General features: G+C 41.9%; 2 protein-coding genes and 8 non-coding genes across 10 annotated transcripts in view; 9 read left to right on the top strand and 1 right to left on the bottom strand.

The window, feature by feature from the left end:
• LOC143747602 (transmembrane 4 L6 family member 1-like) overlaps window positions 1-14,006 on the bottom strand; it is a 484,334-nt gene that overhangs the window by 77,068 nt on the left and 393,260 nt on the right. The window lies entirely within an intron of this gene.
• The window catches only part of LOC143747598 (uncharacterized), a 171,747-nt gene that overhangs the window by 102,167 nt on the left and 55,574 nt on the right, over window positions 1-14,006 (top strand). The window lies entirely within an intron of this gene.
• Window positions 5,034-5,106, top strand: trnak-uuu (transfer RNA lysine (anticodon UUU)). The gene has a single exon. It is a non-coding gene; the product is annotated as a tRNA-Lys (tRNA).
• On the top strand, window positions 5,500-5,571 carry trnah-gug (transfer RNA histidin (anticodon GUG)). Its single transcript has one exon. It is a non-coding gene; the product is annotated as a tRNA-His (tRNA).
• Window positions 6,221-6,293, top strand: trnak-uuu (transfer RNA lysine (anticodon UUU)). Its single transcript has one exon. It is a non-coding gene; the product is annotated as a tRNA-Lys (tRNA).
• Window positions 6,369-6,450, top strand: trnas-aga (transfer RNA serine (anticodon AGA)). The gene has a single exon. It is a non-coding gene; the product is annotated as a tRNA-Ser (tRNA).
• trnas-aga (transfer RNA serine (anticodon AGA)) lies at window positions 8,492-8,573 on the top strand. The gene has a single exon. It is a non-coding gene; the product is annotated as a tRNA-Ser (tRNA).
• trnah-gug (transfer RNA histidin (anticodon GUG)) lies at window positions 8,905-8,976 on the top strand. Its single transcript has one exon. It is a non-coding gene; the product is annotated as a tRNA-His (tRNA).
• On the top strand, window positions 9,283-9,364 carry trnas-aga (transfer RNA serine (anticodon AGA)). The gene has a single exon. It is a non-coding gene; the product is annotated as a tRNA-Ser (tRNA).
• trnas-aga (transfer RNA serine (anticodon AGA)) lies at window positions 9,700-9,781 on the top strand. Its single transcript has one exon. It is a non-coding gene; the product is annotated as a tRNA-Ser (tRNA).

Genomic DNA, 14,006 nt, shown 5'->3' with positions numbered 1-14,006 from the left:
GACTTTTATTTTAATTATTTTATATGTTTTTTTTTTTAATACTCGTATTGTTTCTACTTTTGTGTGTTTACTACTGTTCTCCATGTTATATATATACTCTTTATTATGTGCATAGTTTAATTTTATATTTTATTGTTAAAAAATAAAACATTTTATTGTTCATAGAATTGTTTCTCGTCATTCAGTAATCATTCAGTGAGCCTGAGTCAAAACATTATTATAATTATTATTATTATAGGCCTATATATCTCATATGTATAGCACATTTCAAGGAACTCCATAGTCATATGGGTAATTAATAAATAAAAACGTATCGATACAAGGCCCCCACTCCAGAGCATTTTTTCACACACCGGCTTGTCTTGTGGATGCCATACCACCTTTGGAAGGTCAGGCTGTGCTGTCCTGTGTGTGGAAAACAGCTCACAGGTTATGGAGCCCACAAGTGAGCCCGCCAGGTTTTGGATGTCGATAGGTACTACCTGATGATCACGGAGACCCTCTGGTGCAGTGCCGCTGGTTGTAAGATGGGTTACATTTCCAGTAGCAAGACCATCTTGGACCAGCTGGATTTGGGACACAGAATGGAGTTCCGACTGATCCTGGCACGAAGGTGAGTATACTGAAATGATTTAGGCCTGCTCTTCTCCCTGGCCCTGCTCCTCTCACTGCATCTCTCACTGCTCCTGCATCTCTCACTGCTCCTGCACCTCTCACTGCATCTCTCACTGCTCCTACACCTCTCACTGCACCTGCATCTCTCACTGCTCCTGCACCTCTCACTGGCCCTCATTTATCAAAAGTGCATACACCAAATTTCCAGCGTACACCCAAAACCACAGTGACTTTGATATTTATCAATAAGGACGTTGGCGTACGGCACGCTCAAATCCTACGCCAGGTCAGGAGGTGGTGTACATGTACGCACGTTTTGAGTTAGTGCGGAAATGCGCAGAAAAACAATTCCTAACACCACAAAACGCACTGACAAACTAAAAGATATGAGGAGCTCTTTTCCAAAACGCGATAAATACCATTTTTAAAAATAAATTTGTATTTTATTTCTATTAATAAACTAGTGTTGTGTCTGCAAAGATGAAATTGATGATCACCATCTCCATAGTGAACGCGCCTATAGAGAGAGTAGCCTATTTCTTTTTGTTTATAATTGTTTCGTTTAAAGACATTTCAAGCTTTCTTTATAGATATATTTCTCATGTCTGTGAGGCATATACTGAGTTTCGGTTAATTTGTGATGAGATGCGCCCCAGTTCACGTGCAATGCAAGGGACCGCGCCCGCACCTCCATGTCATGACTCATGATTATATTGTCTGCTATTTGCTTCTTATTTATTAAATCCAGGCAATTGGTTGATGAAAAAAATATTAAAATTAAGATTACAATTTATACAGAACGAAATTCACTTTAAAGAAAGGCTTTCTACAAAACAAAACTTAATTAAGAGGCCAAAATCATGTCTGAGCATGTCTCCCGATATATTGCGCATCCTATCTTAGCCTATGTTCACTTTTCATAATCAACATAGATGGGGAAAAAATAAGATTATTTTTTTTTAACAAATATGAAACTAAATGCACTTAGTTAATGGCTACAACACGCCTAATAGTAGGCCTGAATATGGTTATCATTACTTTTTTCAAGTTCGGCACGAATTACTATTAGCCTAAATGTGTTACTTAATGATTTGAATGTATTTTTAACATTGTTGTATTTAAGGACTGTATTTGTGTGTTATTTTTAAATTATTTGTTTTATGTGGTGGACAATATTGGAACGTGACATTGGAAATATTTATTTTATTTTTACTATTTAATTTATTTTACTATTTATTTTGTTTGGCTTTTATTTATTTCATGCAGTTGCACTTATTTAATTTATATTAATTTATAGTATGAGTCCCTGATTATATGTTGCATGTTCTCTTCTTGTTGTTTTTTTTGTTGTTTTTTTAGACAAAAAATGGATGGATTTATAGCGTTTTGAAAAAAAAAATACAATTAACTTTGAATTTATCATCAACAATATTGTTGTTTGATTTAATAATAATTTTTCATGATGGTGATGGTCTCGATCTCCAGAGAAGTGTCTCCTCTTTGCCGTCTTCCGTGTGTCGATGGTGTAAAATGAGGGTGTGGGGGAGGCGGATACTTGAATATATAGGGGCGTGTTATTCTAATGACGATCGTTTTCAGCCGCGGCATTTATCAAGGGCAGGTATTGCGTACACCTGGATTTCAAAGGTACGCACAGCTTCATAAATCAGGCGGTGAGAGGAGTGTAAGCATAATCTTACGCCAACATATACGCCCGTTTCTACGCAAGAATGATAAATGAGGGCCACTGCCTCTCTCACTGCTCCTGCACCTCTCACGGCATCTCTCACTGCTCCTGCACCTCTCACTGCACCTGCATCTCTCACTGCTCCTGCACCCCTCACTGCCTCTCTCACTGCACCTGCATCTCTCACTGCATCTCTCACTGCTCCTGCATCTCTCACTGCTCCTGCACCTCTCACTGCATCTCTCACTGCTCCTGCACCTCTCACTGCACCTGCATCTCTCACTGCACCTCTCACTGCCTCTCTCACTGCACCTCTCACTGCATCTCTCACTGCAACTCTCACTGCATCTCTCACTGCACCTCTCACTGCACCTCTCACTGCAACTCTCACTGCACCTCTCACTGCATCTCTCACTGCATCTCTCACTGCACCTCTCACTGCAACTCTCACTGCAACTCTCACTGCACCTCTCACTGCATCTCTCACTGCACCTGCATCTCTCAATGCATCTCTCACTCCATCTCTCACTGCACCTCTCACTGCATCTCTCACTGCACCTGCATCTCTCACTGCACCTGCATCTCTCACTGCACCTCTTAGTGCATCTCTCACTGCATCTCTCACTGCACCTGCACCTCTCACTGCATCTCTCACTGGGCCTGCTCTTCTCCCTGGGCCCCTTGCTCTTACTCTTCCTCGTCCAGACATTACAGTGTGTTTTTTCTGTTTCTGTGTCCAAAAACATCACTCCTCAAAGACCTCATTTTACTGTATAAGTGTCAATGTAATAGAAAAAAATAACCCCTGCCACTGAGTCTTAGCCAGACTGGAATCAGCTATGATTGGCCCAATTTACCCAACATAAATCAGCTGTGTCTCAATTATTCAATTGTTTGTTGTATCAGCTGAGATATATTGTTTTTGAACTGATATCATTGCAGAAGCAGTGGTTTTTATACTGTATCTAAGGTTTGGAATATTGTTTTTGCTATTGTGGGATGGTGTGTGTTAACATTTGTAAATACAACAAAAACAATCCATAATTTTGTTGGGAGGTATTGTCTGTTAAGAAAATGTAAGCATTGTGGAAATGTGTTCACTGACTGCATATTGTGTGAAAACGACATGAAATGTGTGCATGGTATGGCCACAAAAGACTGATGCTGTGCTAATTGTGTTTAGAGTTTTGAAAATGTGACAACTGGTTGGACAAACGCTTGTTAATGACTGAAAAAAACTGTAATTGAAAATTTACTTCAATCTTTTATTAATCACCTCTGATGTATCCATAATGTCAGCGTGATGTCAATGCTCCATTTATTAATTTACTCAAAAAATAAATATAGTTCAGTTAGAAAAGAGAGTAATTTAAAAAAGATAATAAAGATTTATTATATTCAATGGTGAAATAATAAAATAAATAATACATTACAAGAAACCACATATTCATATAATAAATACATTTTAACATGTATCCATACAAGGAGAAATATGTTTTTATAAAATATGTGTTAAGGCAAAAAAGCACATGAAATCTATACATATGTGTTCATTCATTAAGAAAATAATAGAAAAGATATTGGGTGATTTCAACCTTGTCAGAGGTGGGACTCGAACGACGCCGTTCACGTCAGTGATTTGCCCATGAAATATATAAAAAGGCAATTTTCTGTAAAATATGAATACCAATCTACCAAAAATCACACAGAAGGGTGAAAGGTGGGTTTACCTTTTCCCTTTCCTTTCATTTTTTCTCTTTTTTCCTTCTCTTTTCTCTCTTTTTCTTTCTTCCCCTTCTTCCTCTTCTTTTTCCTTCTCCCCTTCCTCAAACAGACTATTGTTCCCCAGCTTTAGCTCAGTCGGTAGAGCATCAGACTTTTAATCTGAGGGTTCAGGGTTCAAGTCCCTGTTCGGCCAAACAAGCCTCTTTTTGTGGAGCGGTACGTTTTGTTGTTGAGTTCTTGCTGATCTACACTGGCCTCAGGCAGCGATGCTGCAAGGCACCAATCCACAAACGACATGCCCCTTTCAGCCAGCGTGTAGTCGTGGCCGAGTGGTTAAGGCGATGGACTAGAAATCCATTGGGGTCTCCCCGCGCAGGTTCGAATACGTTGACAGCATGCGCCTGCTTTAGTTTGTAAACTTCTGGAGGCCTAGCTTAAACTTTATAAAAGGAAAAAAAGTCACTGTTACAGGATTACCCTTGAAAAGAGTTATGGTGTTAAGAAACAGTTTTGTCTGCAAGCTAAAGATGACAAGACCCCTTTGTATTCAGGGACACGTCGGGTAGACCGGTAGCTCGCCGTGCTCGTATAGTGGTTAGTATATTTTTTAATCGCTAGGTGTCAGTACACTCGCTGGCTGTTACCTAGAGTGCCGCGGGCTTGCTATTTGGTACGAACAACTGCGCCTTTGACACAAGTTTAAAATAACGATAAGAGCGCGCAAGTCAACAGCATTGAAGCGTGTGAAGAGGCTTTCCAGACAAGTAGCAGTGAGTTTTTGTTCTTTTTCCTAGCATTATTTTCCTTTAATTACTATTATCATCAGTCTAATAGGCTGCATTCCCACTAATTTGCCAATATATTTTGACATAGCAGACGTTTTGACGGCCATTCTGAATCTTCGAAGAAGGAAACGCAATGCATTGGAGGACACTCTTTTTTTCTGCGCCAATACGATTCATTTTGCTGTGCGTTCCGACGCAGCACGCACGCTTCTCGAGCAAGAGCCCGGATAGCTCAGTCGGTAGAGCATCAGACTTTTAATCTGAGGGTCCAGGGTTCAAGTCCCTGTTCGGGCGAACGAGCCTCTTTTTGTGGAGCGGTACGTTTTGTTGTTGAGTTCTTGCTGATCTACACTGTCCTCGGGCAGCGACGCTGCAAGGCACCAATCCACAAACGACATGCCCCTTTCAGCCAGCTTGTAGTCGTGGCCGAGTGCCAAGGCGATGGACTAGAAATCCATTGGGGTCTCCCCGCGCAGTTTCGAATCCTGCCGACTACGTTGACAGCATGCGCCTGCTTTAGTTTGTAACCTTCTGGAGGCCTAGCTTAGACTTTATAAAAGGAAAAAAAGTCACTGTTACAGGATTACCCTTGAAAAGAGTTATGTTGGTAAGAAACAGTTTTGTCTGCAAGCTAAAGATGACAAGGCCCCTTTGTATTCAGGGACACGTCAGGTAGACCGGTAGCTTGCCGTGATCGTATAGTGGTTAGTACTCTGCGTTGTGGCCGCAGCAACCCCGGTTCGAATCCGGGTCACGGCAAGATTTTCTGGGTGCCATTGAAATTGAGCTCCATGTCACCACCTCTCCTCACCCCGTCCTTCAGACTTTTCTTTTTGTGCACGGCGCGTGCCCTTGATGTGCTCTGGATGTTTGAGTGAATTGAAACTGGGACCTTCTTTGAAAGCACGAGCTCTCAGGTTCGACCCTTAGAGAAAAGACTGAAAACGAAACGCTCCTATTTATTTCGGAAGAATCTTGCTTCAGAGAGAATATGGTGCTTGTATATTTTCTAATCGCTAGGTGTCAGTACACTCGCTGGCTGTTACCTAGAGTGCCGCGGGCTTGCTATTTGCTACAAACAACTGCGCCTTTGACACAAGTTTACAATAACGATAAGAGCGCGGCAAGTCAACAGCATTGAAGCGTGTGAAGAGGCTTTCCAGACAAGTAGCAGTGAGTTTTTGTTCTTTTTCCTAGCATTATTTTCCTTTAATTACTATTATCATCAGTCTATTAGGGTGCATTCCCACTAATTTGCAAATATATTTTGACATAGCAGACGTTTTGACGGCCATTCTGAATCTTCAAAGAAGGAAACGCTATGCATTGGAGGACACTCTTTTTTCTGCGCCAATACGATTAATTTTGCTGTGCGATCCCACGCAGCACGCACGCTTCTCGAGCAAGAGCCCGGATAGCTCAGTTGGTTGAGCATCAGACTTTTAATTTGAGGGTCCAGGGTTCAAGTCCCTGTTCGGGCGAACGAGCCTCTTTTTGTGGAGCGGTACGTTTTGTTGTTGAGTTCTTGCTCATCTACACTGTCCTCGGGCCAGCTTGTAGTCGTGGCCGAGTGGTTAAGGCGATGGACTAGAAATCCATTGGGGTATCCCCGCGCAGGTTCGAATCCTGCCGACTACGTTGACAGCCTGCGCCTGCTTTAGTTTGTAACCTTCTGGAGGCCTAGCTTAAACTTTATAAAAGGAAAAAAAGTCACTGTTACAGGATTACCCTTGAAAAGAGTTAAGTTGGTAAGAAACAGTTTTGTCTGCAAGCTAAAGATGACAAGGCCCCTTTGTATTCAGGGACACGTCAGGTAGACCGGTAGCTCGCCATGATCGTTTAGTGGTTAGTACTCTGCATTGTGGCTGCAGCAACCCCGGTTCGAATCCAGGTCATGGCAAGATTTTCTGGGTGCCATTGAAATTGAGCTCCATGTCACCAGCTGTCCTTCAGACTACTCTTTTTGTGCACGGCGCGTGCCCTTGAGGTGCTCTGGATGTTCGAGTGAATTGAAACTGGGACCTTCTTTGAAAGCACGAGCTCTCAGGTTCGAACCCTTAGAGAAAAGACTAAAAACGAAACGCTCCTATTTATTTCGGAAGAATCTTGCTTCAGAGAGAATATGGTGCGTGTATATTTTCTAATCGCTAGGTGTCAGTACACTCGCTGGCTGTTACCTAGAGTGCCGCGGGCTTGCTATTTGCTACAAACAACTGCGCCTTTGACACAAGTTTACAATAACGATAAGAGTCAACAGCATTGAAGCGTGTGAAGAGGCTTTCCAGAAAAGTAGCAGTGAGTTTTTGTTCTTTTTCCTAGCATTATTTTCCTTTAATTACTGGGTCAAACGGGTTGGCGCGTATGGTTGGGTTGCAGAGAGATTGTGAGATTGTGGTTAGGTCTCAGCAGCAACTGTTGGTTTATTTGTATAGGTTGTATAGTATTTACAGTCATTACGTTCCTGTATATATTGCGTGAATGACGGGTGGTTGGGCAGATATTGTGTTTTGTGGTAAGTGGTATGCCATACGGAACCGTTGCCACTGAAACTGCATATTAACGCACCAGTGGGGCTTGACAGCCTTAGTCAAACGGGTTGGCGCGTATGGTTGGGTTGTGGTGAGATTGTGGTTAGGTCTCAGCAGCAACTGTTGGTTTATTTGTATAGATAGTATTTACAGTTATTACGTTCCTGTGTATATTGTGTGAATGACGGGTGGTTGGGCAGATATTGTGTTTTGTGGTAAGTGGTATGCCATACGGAACTGTTGCCACTGAAACTGCATATTAACACACCAGTGGGGCTCGACAGCCTTAGTCAAACGGGTTGGCGCGTATGGTTGGGTTGCGGAGAGATTGTGAGATTGTGGTTAGGTCTCAGCAGCAAGAGGGAAGTAGAGGTCAGTAAGCTGGGCTGAGTTGAGTGGGGGACGGAGGGGGGTGACTCTGGGACGCCAGAGTCACTGTCGAGCCCTCTTGAGGTGTCGTGGGCTAGTCGACGAAACACTGAGGACGGAAGGTGCCCACTTGAAGACCCTAGAGATGTTCCCTACTCCGCTCAATCCAGAGGGTTGTTATGGGGGGACCGCACTGTGGTTGCAGCCGTTGTGTGTGCTGACGCGCAATACACTGTATTAACACCAGACAGAAGATTCACGTCACCAGATGGAAAGAAGCGTAAATGGATGGAGAAGCATAGGTTACTGTAAAGCTACGTCTTAGTTGGTGATTATCTTGGCGAAAGCCGAGTACAAATCAGCATGATGTTTTAACATCTACTCTCGTGTAATGGAAATCATCATCAGTCTAATAGGCTGCATTCCCACTAATTTGCAAATATATTTTGACATAGCAGACGTTTTGACGGCCATTCTGAATCTTCGAAGAAGGAAACGCAATGCATTGGAGGACACTCTTTTTTCTGCACCAATACGATTCATTTTGATGTGCGTTCCCACGCAGCACGCACGTTTCTCGAGAAAGAATCCGGATAGCTCAGTCGGTCGAGCATCAGACTTTTAATCTGAGGGTCAAGGGTTCAAGTCCCTGTTCGGGCGAATGAGCCTTTTTTTGTGGAGCGGTACGTTTTGTTGTTGAGTTCTTGCTGATCTACACTGGCCTCGGGCAGCGACGCTGCAAGGCACCAATTCACAAACGACATGCCCCTTTCAGCCAGCTTGTAGTCGTGGCCGAGTGGTTAAGGTGATGGACTAGAAATCCATTGGGGTCTCCCCGCGCAGGTTCGAATCCTGCCGACTACGTTGACAGCATGCGCCTGCTTTACTTTGTAACCTTCTGGAGGCCTAGCTTAAACTTTATAAAAGGAAAAAATGTCACTGTTACAGGACTACCCTTGAAAAGAGTTATGTTGGTAAGAAACAGTTTTGTCTGCAAGCTAAAGATGACAAGCATGCGCCTGCTTTACTTTGTAACCTTCTGGAGGCCTAGCTTAAACTTTATAAAAGGAAAAAAAGTCACTGTTACAGGATTACCCTTGAAAAGAGTTATGTTGGTAAGAAACAGTTTTGTCTGCAAGCTAAAGATGACAAGGCCCCTTTGTATTCAGGGACACGTCAGGTAGACCGGTAGTTTGCCGTGATCGTATAGTGGTTAGTACTCTGCGTTGTGGCTGCAGCAACCCCGGTTCGAATCCGGGTCACGGCAAGATTTTCTGGGTGCCATTGAAATTGAGCTCCATGTCACCACCTCTCCTCACCCCGTCCTTCAGACTTCTCTCTTTGTGCACGGCGCGTGCCCTTGATGTGCTCTGCGCAAGAGCCCGGATAGCTCAGTCGGTAGAGCATCAGACTTTTAATCTGAGGGTCCAGTGTTCAAGTCCCTGTTCGTGCGAACCAGCCTCTTTTTGTGGAGCGGTACGTTTTGTTGTTGAGTTCTTGCTGATCTACACTGGCCTCGGGCAGCGACGCTGCAAGGCAACAAGTCAAACGACATGCCCCTTTCAGCCAGCTTGTATTCGTGGCCGAGTGGTTAAGGCGATGGACTAGAAATCCATTGGGGTCTCCCCGTGCAGGTTTGAATCCTGCCGACTACGTTGACAGCATGCGCCTGCTTTAGTTTGTAACCTTCTGGAGGCCTAGCTTAAACTTTATAAAAGGAAAAAAAGTCACGGTTACAGGATTGCCCTTGAAAAGAGTTATGTTCGAACCCGGGTCACGGCAAGATTTTCTGGGTGCCATTGAAATGGAGCTCCATGTCACCACCTCTCCTCACCCCGTCCTTCAGACTTCTCTTTTTGTGCACGGCGCGTGCCCTTGATGTGCTCTGGATGTTCGAGTGTATTGAAACTGGGACCTTCTTTGAAAGCACGAGCTCTCAGGTTCGAACCCTTATAGAAAAGACTGAAAACGAAACTCTTTCAACCAGCTTGTAGTCGTGGCCGAGTGGTTAAGGCGATGGACTAGAAATCCATTGGGGTATCCCCGCGCAGGTTTGAATCCTGCCGACTATGTTGACAGCCTGTGCCTGCTTTAGTTTGTAACCTTCTGGAGGCCTAGCTTAACTTTATAAAAGGAAAAAAAGTCACTGTTACAGGATTACCCTTGAAAAGAGTTATGTTGGTAAGAAACAGTTTTGTCTGAAAGCTAAAGATGACAAGGCCCCTTTGTATTCAGGGACACGTCAGGTAGACCGGTAGCTCACCGTGATCGTATAGTGGTTAGTACTCTGCATTGTGGCTGCAGCAACCCCGGTTCGAATCTGGGTCATGGCAAGATTTTCTGGGTGCCATTGAAATTGAGCTCCATGTCACCAGCTGTCCTTCAGACTACTCTTTTTGTGCACGGCGCGTGCCCTTTAGGTGCTCTGGATGTTCGAGTGAATTGAAACTGGGACCTTCTTTGAAAGCACGAGCTCTCAGGTTCGAACCCTTAGAGAAAAGACTGAAAACGAAACGCTCCTATTTATTTCGGAAGAATCTTGCTTCAGAGAGAATATGGTGCGTGTATATCTTCTAATCGCTAGGTGTCAGTACACTCGCTGGCTGTTACCTAGAGTGCCGCGGGCTTGCTATTTGCTACAAACAACTGCGCCTTTTGACGCAAGTTTACTATAACAATAAGAGCGAGGCAAGTCAACAGCATTGAAGCGTGTAAAGATACCATAAAAAAAAAAATTGGATTTGCTTACTCACGGTTGAGAACAAGGAGCAGTATGATGCAAAGAACAGCCGAAATCAAAAACACACCGGTTGACACCATTATTGTTCCATGGCCACCCAGCTGTTCTCTTAAAGTCATCAAACAGTCATTTACCACACTGTGACCTTTTATAAAGACATTAAGCCAAAAATATAGTAAATGGAATACATAGATTAGATTCACTGCAACAATGAAAGGTGCTTAAAGGGTTAGTTCGCCCATTTAAGACATGAAGTTGTATGGAATCCTTACCAGCACTATAGTGCATACACACTGACCCACTCTGTAGTCACCTCCCTGATCAGAGTTTTGGCCGCTGGAGGTTTTTCAAGAAAGTACTCCCGGTTAGTTTCCGTGGCCTCAAAACTGTGCGTTTTTACATGAAAAAATTATTTGCGTTTCAAAGCTTGATTAATTTAACACAAAAAACACGCCGGTCAAAATTCATACCTCAGTTTTAATCGGCACTATTTTCTTTCCATTTCTATCAATCGGGGCTGCTGTCAACGTCAACAGTGCGCACGTTCCGATCAGCTGTTGATAGCGCGACTCGCTGACAACATGTCTGACTGCAAAACTTCTGATGATGAAACCAATTTTAGCACAATGTCAGACGGAACAGATGAGGATGAAAGTAATTTTAGCACAACGCCAAAGGGATACCTTTATGAACCGGAGTACCGATGCCGTACTTCAACAGATGGAGATAGAACGGGAAGAGAGAGTGAACTAAATCAAATAGTTTTCTCAGCAAATTGTACCTATATCCCTATATAATGTTTTTATATTAGACATCTTTTCATGTATTTTCCACTGGAGTCTAAACATCAGCTTGTTTACCGTACAGTTTAGACATGGGATCATAAAGTTAGTAAATAGAGCGTACCCGTGGTACTGGTACAGCACTGTGCACACACGATAATCCTTGATTCTGGATATTTTAGCTCCCGCAGAGTAGCCGATTGCAACCAGCCAAAGCTGTCTCGTAGCTATATCCAAAACAGGAAAACGATGGAATCTGAACGGTGATCCCGGCACATTCTTGTGGTCACAGCCTGGAAATTTACAAGTTCGCACCATCGTTCATTTTCTACTTTTTACGTTGTTTCGTAATCGATTGTGTAAACACTATGGAACAGCTGGTCGGAACGTGCGCACTGTTGACGTTGACAGCAGCGCGGATTGATAGAAATGGAAAGAAAATAGTGCCGATTAAAACTGAGGTATGAATTTTGACCGGCGTGTTTTTTCTGTGTTAAATTAATCAAGCTTTGAAACGCAAATAATTTTTTCACATAAAAACGCACAGTTTTGGGGCCCAGGAAACTAACCGGGAGTACTTTCTTGAAAAACTTCCAGCGGCCAGAACTCTGACCAGGGAGGTGACTACAGAGTGGGTCAGTGTGTATGCACTATAGTGCTGGTAAGGATTCCATACAACTTCATGTCTTAAATCTTTAAATCTGTACATATTACAAGTGTGTTATAAAATGTATACATTTAAACATTTAACCCAGAATATCCTATATTAAATATATCAGAAGGTATGCACACTTACCTGCAGCAGGATTTTTAGTAGATTCAAGGTATATGTCAATTTTGAAATTTTCTTTGTTTTCCTCATTTTCTTCATCAAGCTCAAAAACTGGGTTGCAGAAAACATTCTTTGAAAGTTAAAACAAAGTTTAGAACCAAAACTGAATGTTGTATAAATAACAAATAAATTATACCATGGATACATCTACTACTTACAATAATAATAATAATAATAATAATAATAATAATAATAATAATAATAATAATAATAATAATAATAATAATAATTTACCTCATATCCACCTCGGCTCCCAGTTTAAATGTCAGAGTCCATCTTTGCATTTTGAAAAACCATTTATATATGTTTAGTTATCTGAAATCTTGAGGTAGGCTATTAATTCAGTCCATTTGGTTGTGAAAATGAGTGGAGTTTAAGAAGTTAAACTCAAAGAAGTTTATTTCCATAAAAGAAAATGCCTAGACATGTTTTAAAAAGGAGATAAAAAGTTGTTTTTAAATCCATTGAGTATGTGCATAGAATAAAATGTTTTTTTTTCTATCAAATTTTTTTATTCAACATCTTGTGTTGTTAAAAGAAAGTGGCTGGTATTCAGAACGTTCTTCCCAAATATTCCCAAAGCCAAGTCAGCTGAGAGGATTGCGCTCCGTAATAATCCTCTGTTTTAGACACACATCTACACACATACCACCTCCCAACCCCAAAAAACACACCCACCCACCCAACCAACAACCCAACAACCCAACACACACTTTTGTTTCTGCATAGATGACAGCGTTTTTTTTTTTAACAGGAGTTTTGCTCCAACCCTAATCAATCACACCTTAAAAAGCAAATTAAAGTAAAGGGTAAAGCTACAAGCAGGTGAATTTTTTCAAGGTTGGAGGTAAACTGCAGGAAAGGGCTAGAGTTGAAAATCCCTGAATATAAGATTTTTCTTTTCATAAGAACTTACATTTTTCCCCACAAAATGTTTTTTACTATCCTTGTAGGGACATTTGGTCCTGGACCACACACACAGGTTGGTATTCCCTGTTTTATGCGAACTTTTCATAGGCATGATTTTTATACTGTATAGACTCCATCCCTTTAACCCTAAACCTACCCATCACTGAAAACTTTCTGCAGTTTTACATTTTCAAAAAACATAATTTGGTGTTGTCTCTGCTCCGCCATGGTGCCCTGCTCTCCGTGTTCCCTTGTATTGGTTTGGTTTTGGCTTTGTTTTCATTAAGGTACCGCACCTGCACTTAAATACATTTTTCCTGTCTGCCATTCTTGCTTCCCCCATATAATAGTACGCATTACTGTACTGCTGTAACAATATAAATGTAAGTGTAATACAAGTATATAATAACACAAGTATACAATAATATAAGTGTAATACTGATAATGCAAAAGGTATGTAAACATAAAAACGGGATATTCCCAGTAGTGTTTTGTGTTGAGCACATCACTGTGTTGTTGGTTGTTAGACATATCTCTTAATTTGTCTTTGGGGACAATTGGGGAAAAAATATATATTTTTAGTCCCCTTTCTATTGACAAAGTGATGAGCTGAATCAGATGGAGACAGTACACTTTTAATGATCGAAACACAGTATAAAGAAACAATTACCTGTTATCTTAATGTCATGATTAATCCACACAAACCCACATCGCAAGCAAGCTTGGGCCGAATGTGGCCTCAAGCTACCACTGCTGGCCTTCTGTCGGCAATAGCACGTATCCTTTCAGCCAGAACTGGGCATTGTGGCAACGGTGAGGGCCGATTGTTGATGGAAGGAATGTGGCCCAGATCAATCCAGTGATCATTTGGTCCAAATCAGGATTATGAACTTATTTCATTTGAAATTATAAAATTTTACTCTGTTATGATTTGGCATTTCAAAGGATACATTTTAAACAATACTACAGTTTAAAATATTGAATTCATAAAATAATTGTGTGATCATTTAACCATAATCATGCAATATTTCTGT

This window comes from Siphateles boraxobius, unplaced genomic scaffold (assembly GCF_051911475.1).
Source record: "Siphateles boraxobius isolate OS27281-9 unplaced genomic scaffold, OSU_SipBor_1 23, whole genome shotgun sequence".
NCBI lineage: Eukaryota > Metazoa > Chordata > Actinopteri > Cypriniformes > Leuciscidae > Siphateles > Siphateles boraxobius.
The sequence above is the reverse complement of the archived record's forward strand: the minus strand, read 5'-3'. Positions and strand labels throughout refer to the sequence as shown.